Source organism: Moschus berezovskii, chromosome 14, assembly GCF_049115385.1.
Source record: "Moschus berezovskii isolate FMDL1 chromosome 14, NW_MosBer_1.0, whole genome shotgun sequence".
NCBI lineage: Eukaryota > Metazoa > Chordata > Mammalia > Artiodactyla > Moschidae > Moschus > Moschus berezovskii.
Window position 1 is genome coordinate 29,803,435 of NC_142473.1, and position 17,274 is coordinate 29,820,708.

General features: G+C 41.7%; 1 protein-coding gene across 3 annotated transcripts in view; it reads right to left on the minus strand.

Moving 5' to 3' along the window:
• The window catches only part of CADM1 (cell adhesion molecule 1), a 363,473-nt gene that overhangs the window by 86,584 nt on the left and 259,615 nt on the right, over positions 1 to 17,274 (minus strand). The gene's annotated exons all lie outside the window — the stretch shown is intronic.

Here is a 17,274-nt window from a genome sequence, read left to right on the forward strand (position 1 = left end):
AAGGTGGGTTCTTTATCACTGGTGGCTCAGACAGTAAAGCGTCTGCCTACAATGCGGGAGACCTGGGTTCAATCCCTGGGTCGGGAAGTTCTCCTGGAGAAGGAATTGGTAACCCACTCCAGTACTCTGCCTGGAAAATCCCATGGACGGAGAAGCCTGGTAGGCTGCAGGCCATGGGGTCACAAAGAGTCGGACTCGACTGAGCGACTTCACGTCACGTCTTTATCACTAATGCCACTGGGAAGCCCTCATCCCCAGTAGAGCCTTGCTATTCAGTGTGGTCGACCAGCAGTTTTGAAAATCCCTGTGAGATGATTGAAAATACAGACTCTTAAATCATACCAGACCGACTGAGTCAAACTCTGTAATTTAACTAGAGACCTGGATCATTCATATGGACATTACAGTTGGAGGAGCTCTGGCCTAGAGTACAGTATTCTGTCATGATGATAAACATTGAGACTGATGGTTTAAGCAAGGAAGATCACAGAAAGAAGTGTGTTGTTCCTGGACAATAGTTTTCAAGGAAACTAGTAATCAGTGAGTCATGGGATGAAGAAGAACGTGAATCTCCATTCGCCAAGTGAGGCCCACCTCCAGGGATAAACACAGCTTCAGCGACTTCTCTGTATGTAAAAACTGACTTAAAAATTCAAGTTTGCATGATGGTGATAAATTGACATGGGTGCTTCATAAAGTCGACAGGAACTAGAATCTCGGGTTCCTCCTCAAGTTTCACAGAACAACCACTACATAGATGAAAAATCCTCTCTCAAAGCAGCCGGCTGACTGCAACTGAAATGAATAGATCACTCTGCATTCCGCTGCAAAGAAACCCTGACTTCTTCCAGCCGGCGCTCTCACACTCGGTGGGTTTGTCACCTTGTACGCTGCACCCCGGTTAATTTCTGGTTCTTCAGTTTTATTGTGACTGGATGTTCTGTGCTCGTGTGTGTTGAGCCAGTGAAGACAAAACAACAAACAGGAAAATAAAACAAGCGGTCCAAAATGGAAACTGAAAAGAGGCTGCCTAGGTTTGTTACGAAAGTGATGAGATTCAATTATATGGTCTGAAGGGAGGGGGGAAAAAAGCTACACTATCCCATTAGAGAAGGCCTTTTCACTCTCTGTCCAAGAGATAAAATTTGCTGCAAAAATACAGGTAATGACATAAACAGACGTTTAAGGGAAATAATAAGAATCTTAAGCTGGAGGCAGAAAAAAGCAGGCACAGAAAGAGCCTTGTAGAATGCTCAGGGGAAGAAAAGGTAAACCAGAGATTCACTTTTCCACAGCCTCTTAATGAACATCCATGGATCAACCTGGACCGGCTGTTGGAGCAAATGTGCCTTGCTTTCCGGATGCAGGCTAACAGCATCCTTAGCAGCTGCTCACTGGAAGAAATGACACTTACCTTGAAAGCAAAGAAGCAAAGCCTTCACCTAAAGCCTAAGAACCTCAGCTTGGAAATGTTCTCTCCTATCACTCTGAAACTTTATATACGTAGAATTTTAACCATGTCCATCCCAAACTTCCCAAGTACACCTTTCCCCACCCCAGCAACCATAAGCTTATTCACTGCTATGTTTAAAATGGATAGCTGATAAAGACCTACTGTATAGCACAGGGAACTCTGCTCAATGTTATATGGCAGCCTGGATGGGAAAGGAGTTTGGGGGAGAATGGATACATGTATATGTATGGCTGGGTCTTTTCGCTGTTCACCTTAAACTGTCACAACACTGTTAATCAGTTATACCACAATACAAAATAAAAAGTTAAAATAAAATGCCTAAAACATTAATAAAAGAATTTTGACCACTGTGTAAGTTTCTTAACACACTTCTATAATTTTTTTTGACGGGACGGAAGAGGACCAGCACAATAGTCATTGCCACCACTGAGTTTCTGTTCTTCTGGTTGCTTAAAAAACGGTGATTGCAATCGGTTCTCACTTCATTCCTCTAACTTGTATGTTATATGAAGGCGTTCAGGATTCTGACTGCCGGCACACCCAGATGCCTTTCCTGCAGTGGAAGCAGATCTCTGAAGGGTTTTCTGTGGAGTTACCAAAGTGCAGTTTCAGAGAGAATACTGTTCTGAATTTCAGTCTCTTAAAAAAAGTCGTTAGGTTTACGGCCAGTCACGCTTGTCACATTTAGTGTGTGAATTACGGACTTTGGTGAAAAACAGTTAAAACTCCACAGTTGTGCACAGCCATAATTTCTGCAGAGAAAAGACCAATAATTGCGGAACTTTATTACTACTACTTTTCATGTATAAGATGCCAAAATCAACCCTTCCAACATTATAAGGTTTTCCTTTAAAAAAAAATACAGAGAAAGAAAAAAGAAAACCGCTAATGGGCTACTTGCTGTTCTATTCACTTTTTAGATTTGTCAATTTTTGAGTGACTGCCAGCACCAGGGACTCTTTGTAACACCTTGTACTTGGGGTATAATAAAAACATGAAATGATTAAAAATACTGTGAGTGTAGCCACAGAAGGGAGTATATATTCTGGGCCCTAAGGAAGGACGTTTCTTTGCAGAATCAGACAGACTCCATTTATGTTATTAAATTGTTGCACTATTCACTATCCAGGCTGGAAGCTTCCTGACATGTCAAAAGCACTAATATGTCCAAAGCACACATTAGAACATTAACCTTTAGGATACTGGTGTCCTCTAGCCTTGTAATTCAGAGTGCTGGAATTAGATATCCAGTTCTATGGCACTGCTTACATGTCGCCGAAGTCGATCTGTCAGAAAATATTTCATTTTCCTAATTCATCTGTGAGTCAACAAAAGTATGATGATTGTAGAGTTGTAAGCAGAATATATTATTAATATAAATGGTAGGGCTAAATAATAATAATAATAAACATCAACTAAATGCTGCTTCCCTGAACCACAGCCCTGTGCCAGGCACTGTGTTGATCCTTCTGCCACACCTGTGGTTCTCAACGTGTTCTGGCATGCATGAGAATCTTTGACCCCACTCTGGGGTTTTAAATTTGGCAGGTCGGGGCCCAAGGATTTGCATTTCTGGTAAATTCCCAGATGCTGTGATGCTGCTACCCTAGGGGCCATAGTTTGAGAACTGGCACGTATCATCTTATTGAATCCTTCACTGCGTCCATTTTATGGACGAGGAAACTGAGGCTCTGAGAAGGGCTCTGATACTTCATAGCTGTCTACATCAAGATACTTAACTTCCCCAGGTCTCCGTGAGGGTGACCATTCCCATTAGGAGTTTACTCATGGCCAAGTCTTGTTCTTTCTCTCTAAACGTCCCCCTGACTTTATTCGAATGTTAATCCGTGTCCCTTTTCTACCACCCATTACTAGTACGGTATCAGCGCAGATTTATGATCTGCCAGCAGTGTTGTGATTAGATGTCATCCCTGTCTTTCTATTACTCCGATATTGATAGATAAAATTCTGTGGTGATGCATCGCCTGCCCTTTCAAAGGTTACTGCCAGCAGATGCTAGGAATCAATACAGTTCTTATCTGTCACAAACCACAAGAAAAACATGGTAAACTAGGCTCAATGAAAGGCCTGTGAACAGGTCAAAGAGAGAATTCCAGAGGGACGGTGTCACCACGGTGTCCCTACCTAATCTAGAACCTGCTTTGGAGGTCAACTATCTGTTGAGGATTTGGGCCATGGTGGGGCTCAGAACTAGGCCCTGGCTCCAACACCACCTCTGGTGACCCTTTGTCACAGGAGCTAAGGTCAAAAGAGGTTAAAAATCTACTTTTATTATAACGCGCAGCCAAGATCGATAAGATATTTGAGCTCTTTGAGGGCAAAGGCTAAATAAATCTAAGGAGATATGGTAGGTTTACATACTTGCTGTTTTCTCCATCCATCTTTCAATAGGAAGAGTCTTAGTTTAGGCAAAAATGAAGATAAAAAGCACAATATTTTCATTTTTTAAATGCTTTTAACTCAATGCATTAAGAAAACCAAATGGTAGTTATAGATACCCTAGAAAAACTTTTTTTCTTTGTTTTAATGGGGGCAAATCAACTTTCTAACTTGATTTTTTTTCTCCAAGGGAAAGTTGCTTTATCTACAGAAAAAAGCAGGCCGAGGGTCCTGCTGAGCCTTCCTCAGCGATCAATGCAAAGAAATAGAGGAAAACAACAGAATGGGAAAGACCAGAGATCTCTTCAAGAAAATCAGAGATGCAAAGGGAACATATTCATGCAAAGATGGACTCAATAAAGGACAGAAATGGTATGGACCTAACAGAAGCAGAAGATATTAAGAAGAGGTGGCAAGAATACATAGAAGAACTGAACAAAATAGATTTTCATGACCAAGATAATCACGATGGTGTGATCACTCACCTAGAGTCAGACATCCTGGAATGTCAAGTCAAGTGGGCCTTAGGAAGCATCACTATGAACAAAGCTAGTGGAGGTGATGGAATTCCAGTTGAGCTATTTCAAATCCTGAAAGATGATGCTGTGAAAGTGCTGCACTCAATATGCCAGCAAATTTGGAAAACTCAGCAGTGGCCACAGGACTGGAAAAGGTCAGTTTTCATTCCATTCCCAAAGAAAGGCAATGCCAAAGAATGCTCAAACTACCACACGATTGCACTCATCTCACACGCTAGTAAAGTCATGCTCAAAATTCTCCAAGCCAGGCTTCAGCAATTCGTGAACCATGAACTTCCAGATGTTCAAGCTGGTTTTAGAAAAGGCAGAGGAACCAGAGATCAAATTTCCAACATCCACTGGGTCATGGAAAAAGCAAGAGAGTTCCCAAAAAACATCTATTTCTGCTTTATTGACTATGCCAAAGCCTTTGACTGTGTAATCACAATAAACTGTGGAACATTCTTTAAGAGATGGGAATACCAGACCACCTGACCTGCCTCTTGAGAAACCTGTATGCAGGTCAGGAAGCAAGTTAGAACTGGACGTGGAACAACAGACTGGTTCCAAATAGGAAAAGGAGTACGTCAAGGTTGTATATTGTCACCCTGCTTATTTAACTATATGCAGAGTACATCATGAGGAATGCTGGGCTGGAAGAAGCACAAGCTGGAATCAAGATTGCTGGGAGAAATATCAATAACCTCAGATATGCAGATGACACCACCCTTATGGCAGAAAGTGAAGAAGAGCTAAAGAGCCTCTTGATGAAAGTGAAAAAGGAGAGTGAAAAAGTTGGCTTAAAGCTCAACATTCAGAAAACAAAGATCATGGCATCCGGTCCCATCACTTCATGGCAAATAGATGGGGAAACAGTGGAACAGTGGCTGACTTTATTTTTCTGGGCTCCAAAATCACTGCAGATGGTAATTGCAGCCATGAAATTAAAAGATGCTTACTCCTTGGAAGGAAAGTTATTACCAACCTAGACAGCATATTAAAAAGCAGAGACATTACTTTGCCAACAAAGGTACGTCCAGTCAAGGCTATGACTTTTCCAGTGGTCATGTATGGATGTGAGAGTTGGACTGTGAAGAAAGCTGATCGCCAAAGAATTGACACTTTTGAACTGCCGTGCTGGAGAAGACTCTTGAGTGTCCCTTGGACTGCAAGGAGGTCCAACCAGTCCATCCTAAAGGAGACCAGTCCTGGGTGTTCATTGGAAGGACTGATGTTGAAGCTGAAACGCCAATACTTTGGCCACTTGATGCAAAGAGCTGACTCATTTGAAAAGCCCCTGATGCTGAGAAAGACTGAGGACAGGAGGAGAAGGGGACAACAGAGGATGAGACGGCAGGATGGCATCACTGACTCGATGGACAGGAGATTGAGTGAACTCCGGAGTTCATGATGGACAGGAAGGCCTGGCGTGCTGCTGTTCATGGGGTCACAAAGAGTCGGACACAACTGAGCGACTGAACTGAACTTAACTGAAGGGTCCCCACGTGCCTCTTAAAAGTCTACACCTTAAGTCTGAGTACAGCCCAAATAGAGGTAAAGGAAGGTTTCCGCAAAGACTACGATCGTGTCAGAAATTATGTCATCCAAAGAGCTCTTGGACTCTTCTGCATCCTTGCCTCTGGCTCCACGCCTCTCCTTCACATTTCACCTTGGTGCCAGTCTCCCATTTGCTTAGTTCTGTCTCAAGCCCTTGTGCCTTTATCAACTGACTTGCTTCTCCATCATCTACTCCATTTTCGAGATGGCAGCTCTTTTTCAACCTCGTGTTTGCATGTGCTTGGAAAGGCCTCTCTGGCTTGGTCTTAAAACAGCCTGTAATGATTTAGGGACATAGAATAAGTCCGGGCAGGCAGGCCTCAGCACTTTAAGAACTGGTCCCTTCCTTGGTTTGAAACCTAAGCGTGCTGTTATCAGGAAGCTCCCAGTGTGGCCAGTGGACCTCTATCTTTGTGCCTGATGACCCGAGTGGCCTCGGTCAGACCTAACAGGTGAAATGGCCACATGAGAGTGACTGACACTGGCAGATGAGGAATCATGCTTATTGACCAGGTTATAATTGATTTTAAGAAAAGATTTCCAAATGCTTTTAATGAGACTATCAGCACCTTTTAGGAATTTGCAATGCAAAATTCACTCACTTGTTACACAGGCCAAATACTTTTCAATGCTTGAGACTTACAAGCCATGAGACAGGAGCCATGAGGTGGGCTCAGTGTCCTGAGAGTGTACCGCAGGACCGAAGCAATCACTGAAGTATTACCGAAGCTGTGTTTTTTTTTTTTTCCTGCACAAAACTATCAAAGACATTATTTAAAACCATGAGAAAAGGTACACAAAAGTGAAGCTAATATAAACTTATTATTTATGCCACACGAGACAACTGAGGCTAATTTTCCTAAGAATTTTCTGGGAAGGATTCTCATCTTGTGTGTGTGTTAGTTGATCAGTCGTGTATAACTCTTTGCGACTCCATGGACTATAGCCCACCAACCTCCAGTATCCATGGAATTCTCCAGGGAAAAATACTGGAGTGGGTAGCCATTCCCTTCTCCTGGAGATCTTCCCGACCCAGGGACCAAACCCGGGTCTCCCACATTGCAGGCAGATTCTTTACCTTCTGAGCCACCAGGGAAGCCCCATCTTACTGAAGGCATTTATTATTCAACTACTGCATTAGGAGTCCTGGGACCCCTACGTGACCACTTTTAAGAACTAATATTCTTTTCAAAAATTTATTCTAATTATAAAGATTATGCATATTCTGAGTAAAATAAAGTATAAAGAAATATCCCACAGTTCTGAAGTAATCGTTATTAATATTTTAGTGTAGTTCTTTACATAAATGGGGTGTACATATGAATCTGTGTGCGTGCCTGCCTGTGTGTGTATAAAATTCTTAATTACTAAATTATGATACATCATAAAAGTATACCAGAAAAGTAATTTAGATATCCTGCTCTTGTTATAAATTTAGATTGCTTCTAAATTTTATGATTCTAACAAGTGCTACAATGAAAATCCTTTTGCAAATATATTTGTTCTGATTTCAGTGTATATCAAGAACATCTTTTTAACATCAAAAATTTCATGGACTCCAATGTAGGTTTACTACTCAACTTTTTAAAAATCACAGTGGCATCTATATAGCCTATATTACATTTTTTGTTGTTGTTGTTACAACTCAAAATAATAATGATTCTAACCCAAAGGGACTTGAGGATGCTTCAGTCTCATACAAAAACTATGTAGTGGGACTTCTCTGGTGGTTAAGAACCCACCCTGAAAATGGGTTCTATCTGTGGTGGTGAACTAAGATCTCACATGCTGCAGAGTAACTCAGCCCAGGTAGTCACCAACTACTGAGATCACGCATATCACAGAGAGTTCGCGCACCGCAATGAAAGATGCCACATAATGCAATGAAGGTCCCACATGCCGCCACTAAGACTCAAAGCAGACAAGTAAACTAACTAAAAAGCAAACAGACAAAAAAACTACGTAGCATTCCTCTGGATCTGAGGCACACAAAAGCAATTATGACACTATTCTCATTTTAAAGGCATTCAGAAACTAAGAAGATGAAATCAACTTCTAAATTTGGGTCATAAGTATGTTGTTCCTATAGAAAACACTGAAAACATTTTAACTGAAAGACAAAACAATGAATTTACTCATATTGCAAAGGGTGACCAGGGAACCCTTATAGTCTTTCACAACTGGGTTAAGTGCCACTCTTACGTGCTCCCATAAGTACACCACTTGTCCTATTTCAGCACCTGTTTAAACCTCTACATGCCCCACGAAACTGTGGTACTAACAGAAACAAGGGATGACCAAATATTTCGTTTGACCCAAGCACTGTTCATCTAGTCAAGGCTATGGTGTTTCCAGTAGTCATGTGTGGATGTGAGAGTTGGACTATAAAGAAAGCTGAGAGCCAAAGAATTGATGTTTTTAAACTGTGGTGTTGGAGAAGACTCGTGAGAGTCCCTTGGACTGCAAGGAGATCCAACCAGTCCATCCTAAAGGAGACCAGTCCTGAATATTCATTGGAAGGATGATGCTGAAGCTGACACTCCCTTACTCTGGCCACCGGATGTGAAGAATTGACTCATTGGAAAAGACCCTGATGCTGGGAAAGATTGAAGGCAGGAGAAGGGGATGACAGAGGATGAGATGGTTGGATGGCATCACTGACTCAATGGACAAGAGTTTGAGTAAACTCTGCGAGTCGGTGATGGACAGGGAGGCCTGGCATGCTGTGATTCATGGGGTTGCAGAGCCGGACACGACTGAGCTGAACTGAAGCACTGTCCCAAGCTCTGCAAAGGAAGAGCATGTGTGTATCTTTTATTTTTATACCACCACCATATCCTCAGGACTCCACACAGTGTCTGGCAGCAAATATTTGCTGAATGAATGAAAAAATAAATAAGTGAATAAAAGAGAATTCAACTGACCTTTTTTTTTTTTTTTTACCTTTTCTATGCCCTTGAGGTGTCTGTCATATTCTTAATATTTTATTTGGAAATGCTTTACGACTTATAGAAAAGTTGCAAAAACAGTAGAGTTCTTATGACCTCCTTTCTCCTAATGTGAACATCTTATTTAAACAGGGCAGAATGATCAAAACTGTGAAATTAACATTGTAAATGCCACTGCATCACCTGGACAGTTTGAAGAATACTGGTCAGCTATTTTGTAACATGTCCCTCCACTTAGGTTTCATTGATGTTTTCACATAAATTGATTGAGGTCATGGATCTGGGGGGAAGAATACCACAGAGGTCATGTGCCCTTCTCACAACATTTTGCATGCGTGCGTGCTCAGTTGTGTCTGACTCTTTGTGATCCCACAGACTGTAGCCCACCAGGCTCCTTTATCCATGGCATTTTCCAGGCAAGAATACTGGAACGGGCCGCCATTTCCTCCTCCAGGGGATCTTCCTGACTCAGGGATCAATCCCACGTCTCTTGCATCTCCTGCACTGGCAGACAGTTCTTTACCACTTGCCACTGGGGAAGCCCTTCTCACCTCACGTCAGCCTAGACTCAATGATATCAGTTTCTACTGGTGATGTTAACCCTGGCCAGTTGGTTATGCTGACGTATGCCAGGTTTCACCTTGGAAAATAACCACTTGTCCCTCTCTGATAGAGTAACTAAAGTTCTGTCCATGAGAGGACAGAACCTCTAGGTCCACCTCCTAGAGGGAGAAATCTAAAGAATTTGTGGATATATATACACGTTGAAATCACTAGAGTAATTAGTATTTTGGGGGAGATACTTTAAGGCCATGCAACTATCCTGTTTCTCCATCAACTTCTGCTCATTAATTTTAGCATTCACGGATGGATCTTGCCTGTAGCAATCACTACTATGGTGTTCAAGTGGTAATTTCCTATTTCTCCTACTCCTTTAATTGAATTTCTCTTGTGGAGAAAAGTTTCCCCTTTCTTCCTAACCATTTATTTATTCAGATATTTATATTAGTATGGACTCAAATGGATGTTTATTTTATTCTTTGATTTTAACCCAATACTATCATGATTAATATTATTGAGCAAATTGTTTCATCTCGGCCAAGGGGTGCTCTTTCTATTCCATCCAGCCCAACAAAATTAGGGAGAGCTTAAAACTAAGTTAGCAGGAACCAGTGAAAACAGGCAAACAGTGAGAAAAAAAAAATGCCAATCGAACATCATTTTTGAAACAGATTTTAGAAAAAGAGAGGAAAAGTACATCATTGTTTCAAAATAAGAACAATAATAACAAAAGGTTTGGGAATCTGCCTAAATACTACGTTTACAGAAACCATTTCTAATTCCAATGAGAAGGACCATTTACATTCTTATAAGGCAGCTGGGAGGTAAGAACACACTAACAAGGGGAGGAAGACAAGATAGAGAGTCAAATTCTAAGAGACTCAGATGCTCCCTGCAGACTGCAGCCTCCACTCTGTATGTTTAAATATTACTCAATTAGGATCAACATTCATTTTTTATTAATGTTCTTCTGAGACAATGGCTCTTTTATCTTTGTTTTATCTTCCAGCTACATTAAGACCAAGGACACTCTCGCAGAAGATCTAAAGGAGGAGACCCTGATGAATTGGGAGTTTAAAATACAAATGGAACTTCCTTTGTCTGTCTTGACTTGTTTTATTAACATCTGAAGGTTGATTTATAGCAGATTAGCAGGCAGGAGAGGACTGTTTGTCCAATCACTTTACTTAACACACACAATTAGAAAAAACAAACATTAAAAACCCGGCTCCCTTCTATGGGCTAATAGGTGACACATTCAGTTCTCAAATAGTCACTTCCATCCCCAGTACCTACTGCAGTGACCAAGGACAGGTGCACCCTATCTCAAAACCACAGAAAAGCACTGTGTACAAAACACCGGTTTAAGAGCCCTGGTTTTTCCGTAAACACAATGAAAGCTCCTGTACAAGGGTATCTGTGGTGGGAACGGTGAAGTCAGATGGATCCAGGATAAAAACCTGTTTCCACGCGAAGCTCTGTGACCTTGAGGAAGTAATTTCACCTACACCTCAATTTTGTCACCTACAGAAATGGAACTTTTGAAACAAATATTGTAATGATATTGCTATATGTGGAATTTAAAAAAAATAAATAACCAAAATGAATTTACATAGAAAACAGTAATAGACCCAAAGATATAGATAACAAACTTGTGGTTACCAAGGGGGGCAGGGGAGGATAAATTAGGAGTTTGGGATTAACATATATACACTAAGTATAAAACAGATAACTAACAAGGGCCTACCGAATATCATAGGGAACTATACTCAATATTCTTAATAACCTATAAGGGAAAAGAATTTGGAAAAGAATAAATGAATCGCTTTGCTGTACACTTGAAACTAACACAATATTATAAATCAACTATACTTAAATGTAAGAAAAGGAACCACTGCAGAAGACTAATGTGAAGATTAAATGAAGGGATTGACTGTGCCCAGGGCCTGACAATACAAGGGTTCAATAAACACTGGGATTGTACGATAATAATGATGATTTCTCTTAAGATCCTCATTTCCTAAAACACGAGGATAAGCTGTAAGGGGGTGACTTCAGTTACCAAATAGGAATGCCATGGAAGTAAGCAGATGGTTGCACTTCTCTATCTCTTAGGAAGGAAATGGATAAATGCAAAACCATTACATTCATTAGTAATGAAAAGCTGGTCAGAATGAAGAAAAATTTATGGCATGAAGTAGACTTGTATTTGCACTTGAAGTAGGTTAGACTGACTCGGGTTTATCTGGAGAACAATGGTCTGATAATTTTTAAAATCAAGGAATCCTAACATCCATCCACTTGTTTTTAGGAATTCAATAAAGGTGAGTCTAACCTCTGTGAGGGAAGGAACTTGGATGTTTTGTTCTTGGTTCCTTCTCCAGCACCTAGAAGACTGCCTGGCTCTTTTTTTTTTTTCTTAGAGTAGAGTTGATTTACAATGTTGTGTTAATTTCTGCTGTATAGCAAAGTGATTCAATTATACAGATTTATGCATTTTTTAAAGATTCTTTTCCATGATGGTTTATCTCAGGATATTAGATTATTAGATATAGTTCCCTGCGCTACACAGTAGGACCTTGCTGTTTATCCTTCTTATATATAACAGTTTGCCTCCACTAATCCCAAACTCCCAATTCATCCCTCCTCCAGCCTGCTCCCCTTTGGCAACAACAAGTCTTTTCTCTATGTCTGCGAGTCTGTTTCTGTTTCATAGATAAGCTCATTTGTGTCATATTATATTTTAAGATTCTACATACAAGTGATATCGTGTGATATTTGTCTTTCTCTTTCTGACTTACTTCACTTAGTATGATCATCTCTGGGTCCATCTATGTTGCTGCAAATGAGAAGAATGCCTGGTTTTAATCATCCCCGGCCTCTGTGTCTTATGCCAAAATCTGGGCCCTGTGGCTGCTGCATGCCCACTGTTGTTATGTTTTTAAGTTCCTGAAGTTTTATCCCTCCTAAAAGCAGCCACTGACCTGTTTCCCTCCAAAAAGAAAATGCTTTTCTGCATATATGTCTTATGTTCTTAAAGGCCCCAGCTCACTGATCCCTCATAAAATTGTGGCAAAGACTTCCTCCTCTCCGCCACTGACAGTCCCTTCCTGGGGCTAAACCTAGATGCTCCTCCTACAGTACAGAATGTCTTATCAGATGTTTTGGGGGCCATCAGTTCATTGGTCAAAAACATGGCATCATGAGAAAGCACAGAAAATAATACATGTTGTAAATATTTTAATTTAAAAGTAATTAGCCTCCAATTAAAATAAATAAATTAAAAAAAAAAACCATATAGCTGTACTTTCACTGATCAACCTCTTAGGTAAAATCCAAGCCTTTTCTTTCAAGTGTTTTGAGAATCAGTGAGGTTGCTTCTTAGCGAGCATATAACTCAACTAGCAGGACATCATCCTTAAACTATGGTCCCTGGACCACAGTCTCACAGTAAGAGGAAAACTTGTTAAAAATCAAATTCTCAGGCTCCCATCAAGATCTACTGAGTCAGTAACTCTCAGGGTGAGGTCTGGCCATCTGTTTCAATAAGCTTCCAGGTGAGTCTGATGACTCCTGAAGTTTGAGCAGCACTGTGGTGACAGATGAGATGTATAAGTGTAGATGGGTAGCCTCCACCTGCCAAGATCCGGTGCACCACGGCCATCAACCAAGGATGTGCAGAGTGTCTGGGTGCACCAGTTACTCCAGTGAAACAGTTACTCACGTTAAGATAAACACAGCATTATCAGCCATGCCTTAATATCAGGTACCTGTCCTACAGAGTGTCTTTGACAGATGCTGTACATAACCACAAAATGCATCACTTCTGAGCCACAACTAATGTTCACAACTCCTAGTTATTCTGGTTCTCAGCTGGGATCTCTGAACAAGGCTTACTGTGCTACCCTACTCGACCGTGGCCTTAGGAGAGACGAGAGAAGCATCCATCAGCCAGTGGGGGTGGTGGGCTCACACCTCCAGCCACGCAGGATTGGACCAGAGAGGAGGTTGGGTACCTCGCCATGAAGCAAACCACGACATACACGGCGTGTTAATTTCCATGTTTACCGACTTAATACTTGCTCCATGCAAACCAAAGAATAGCACTCTTCTTCTGAGTTGAGTTCTGTCGCTCAGTCGTGTCCGACTCTTTGCGACCCCATGGACTGTAGCCTACCAGGCTTCTCCATCCATGGGATTCTCCAGGCAAGAATACTGGAGTGGGTTACCGTTTCCTTCTCCAGGGGATCTTCCCGACCCAGGGATCGAACCCAGGTCTCCCACATTGGAGGCAGAGGCTTTAACCTCTGAGCCACCAGGGAAGCCTCTTTTCTTCTACTGCTCGCTAATTTATAGCCACATGAGTATAAACATTTTCCTGGGTTCTTTCATCATTCATAACTTTGTTCTGTCAATAATATCTGTCATCCTTTGTAGTTTACTAAGCTCTTTCAAACCTGAGATATCTTTATTTCTAAATAGAATCTGAGATGAATTTTGATAAACATGCATTTTGTAGCTTAATAAAAAAGGGATTTTCCCCCTTAACTACCTGAATACATAAATGTTTAAAAAGTTTCTGAAACCTGCCTTTGCATCAGACATTGAAAATTCAATGTCAAAATAATATTAAAAATACACAAAACTGTAGGAAATTGTTTTAACCATGATGTGATAAATAATAAATCAGAATACAAGTTACTCTGCGATTATGGGTTTTCTCCATTCTTTAAGCTTCTCGCATGTTCCACATCAGTGGATCGACAGCCCTTTAGTTTAACAATTATGCACAGAGGCAATCTTGTTAGGCCTTGATAAAACACTGTCACTGTCTTTGTTCCTGCCATGCAAAGATGCTATGGTAAAAGCTAGAATGTACCAAGCTGCCTCCACTAAGGTGATGTGCCCAAACAAGAAAGTTAAAGCAGAGTTCCAATGGACTGAACGTAAGCTGAAGGGCTTGAGGGCACAAGTAGGTGACATCACTCAAGTATGATTTTGTTTGTAGGTGACTATAATTACAGCTCAGACTAACCGTTAGCTGGCTGGGCTCAATGGTCCACCTTGCCCCATTTTGGAAGCTAATGCGTTTCAGGTGTGGAGCCTTTTCCCAAGAGCCGAGAGCTGCATTTTGAGCAGTGTGTTCTCAGGCGAGGCCAGCCAGTCTGCTATCTCCTTGAGGGATATTTACCTACATATTCAGTTCAAATTTACAGTGCCTGGCTCGCGAATGAAATGCCACTTAAGAAGAGAATGCCATACCATTGTGAGAGATAAATCAAACAAGCACTTCTTATTTTAGCCCACGCTGGAAATCACACATTGCTAAAGCTGTATGTAGGTTATCGGCCCAACAGAAACACGTGCCACCCCTTTCAGCGCATTTCCCCAGCTACTACACAAACGAACCTAAAATTGCTTTCTTCCGCAGAAGTCTCCTCCCTGAAGAAACCAATTAACCCCTTTGATTCCTTTAAAGAATATGGTGACTGAAAGGCAATCGAATTGGGTGGAAAGTGTAACCTGTGAGAAGAACACTTTCAAAGGAAGGAAGATTTAGGAACAGTAACCCCCACCCCGCCCCCTGGAGGTCAGAACTGTGTTTATGACACAGTCATGGGACTGAATTTAAACCTCAGGGGAACAAGACTAGGTAACTAAGGTTGGTCTTGTGAGCAGAAGGGTTATTTACTTCTGAGACTATATCGTTAACACATATCAAACTCGGAAGAGTGGTGATGTCACATAGCGGCTCCCTTCTGCTGATGGTTTCACGGAATCATCTTGCAGTGAGTCTTCACTAAGAATTGTTTTGCCTGTGGTGTTGATGGGTTTGCTCTGAATCGCTCACACCGCTGGCCTTGCAGGCGACAGCCCACACATTTGGGGGGCAGCTAGCTGGGGGTAGGAGGCTGGTGCCTAGATTCTCAGCTGTAGGTATTCACTCACAATACAGAGATGCTCCGTGTCCTTTCTTTCTTTCTTTTTTGCTTTCTGAAACTTTATTGCAATATAACTATGCTTACAGAAATATACTCATATGGGTTAATAGAATGCAACTTAACTTATCCTACACCGTTTGGACCAAAAACCTGGTACATAGTTTGCTTCAAAAAACACAAAGGGTTTGCAATCTGGTTTTTCATCTATTATAAATGTATATAAAAGATTCTTCATCAAATGCTGCTAAAGCAAACAGCTAGAACCTTGAGGAATTAACCTTTGGTTTGCCTCTGAAAACTAACATGTATTGCACTGTAAAAGTTTATAAAACTGATACAATTAAACACTGTTGTCATGCTTCAAAGCCAGTTTACAAAGTTCAATAACTAATGGATATTGGTTGAAGAGGGTGGGAAGAGCCTATGTATACTTGTGGAAACATAAAAGGTATCCAATCTAATTAACATTACATGTAGATTCCAAATTACTTGACCCAAGATTCAGATAAATTTTAAAATCTGAATGAACACTACCAGTCCATTGCATCTGCTGAAGTCAACATGCAAACTCTGCATAGTAGGTGTTTTTCTGATTTATGCAAAAAAGAACATTTTCTTCCCCATAAAGACAATCTTGATTTTTACATTTGAGCTTTGGGTCCAATTGATTTGGCCACTGTACTAAAATATTCGCAGACCTGGGGATATGTATTTCAGCTCGGGAGGTGGAAAAGATGCTGAAAAAGTGATGAAGGCTTATTCTGAGACCATCCTTTTCATACAAAGAGAAAAGAATAAACCTCTCACCATCACAACAAACCAGTTTCTCTCCCTCTCCCCAGTCATTCTTAGAGTACCTGTTAGTGCCAGGGAAGTGTAAGTCACTCAGTCATGTCTGACTCTTTGCGACCCGCATGGACTGTAGCCTGCTAGGCGCCTCAGTCCATGGGATTTCCCAGGCAAAAACAGTGGAGCGGGTGGCCATTCCTTTCTCCAGGGTATCTTCCCGATGCAGGAATTGAACCCCGGTCTCCTGCATTGCAAGCAGATTCTTTATCATCTGAGCCACCAGGGAAGTCTGGGAAAGGGGCCACCAAAAACCTACAGCTCTGTGCTAAGTAAAAAAGCCCCAGACGTGGGAGGAACAAAGGATCGCTAGCCCCCCGGCTCAGGGCCCTGCAAGCAGTAATGAGAGGACCCAGAGCTGGGCCCAGCACTGCGTCTGTTTATTGTCTGCACGTTTTCTTCTTTGCTTTCTTGATGAAACTGTCAATCTTCATAATGGTGTTAGCAATCACAGGGATGTGCTGTGAAGCAGCTTTAAAGGCATCTGATAAAGAGAAAACCTGTGCTCTCCCGGTCCTGAGCCCCTCTTTAGAGTCAGTTACCGGTGATAAGGTTGGACATTCTGACTTGTACGAAGGACGAGAAATTTGACTTGGCAAGTCAAGCTGCCACCACCTCAACAGGACAGCTGGGCCCCTGGGCTGGCCTCCTTTCAGTCCTTCACACGGGTGACCCTGACATCACACCACTGCCCAGTTCTGCTTAGCCGCACTGACCAGCAGGGGTGAAAATGCTTGGGCATCACTTAGGGACCGGTATGTTTGGATGCCCTGATTTGAAGTCTTTCTCTTGGCTCCTAGACTGGTGTTCCAAGAATAACTTGTCCCCTGTGGGAATTCCTTGGTGGTCCAATGGTTAGGACTCTGCGTTTTCATTGCCAGGGCCTGGGTTCAATTCCTGGTTGGGGAACTAAGATTCTACAAGCTATGAGGCGCACACACACACACACACAGACACAGACACACACACAGACACAGACACACACACACGAGAGAGAGAGAGAGAGAAAGAAAACAGAATAACTATCC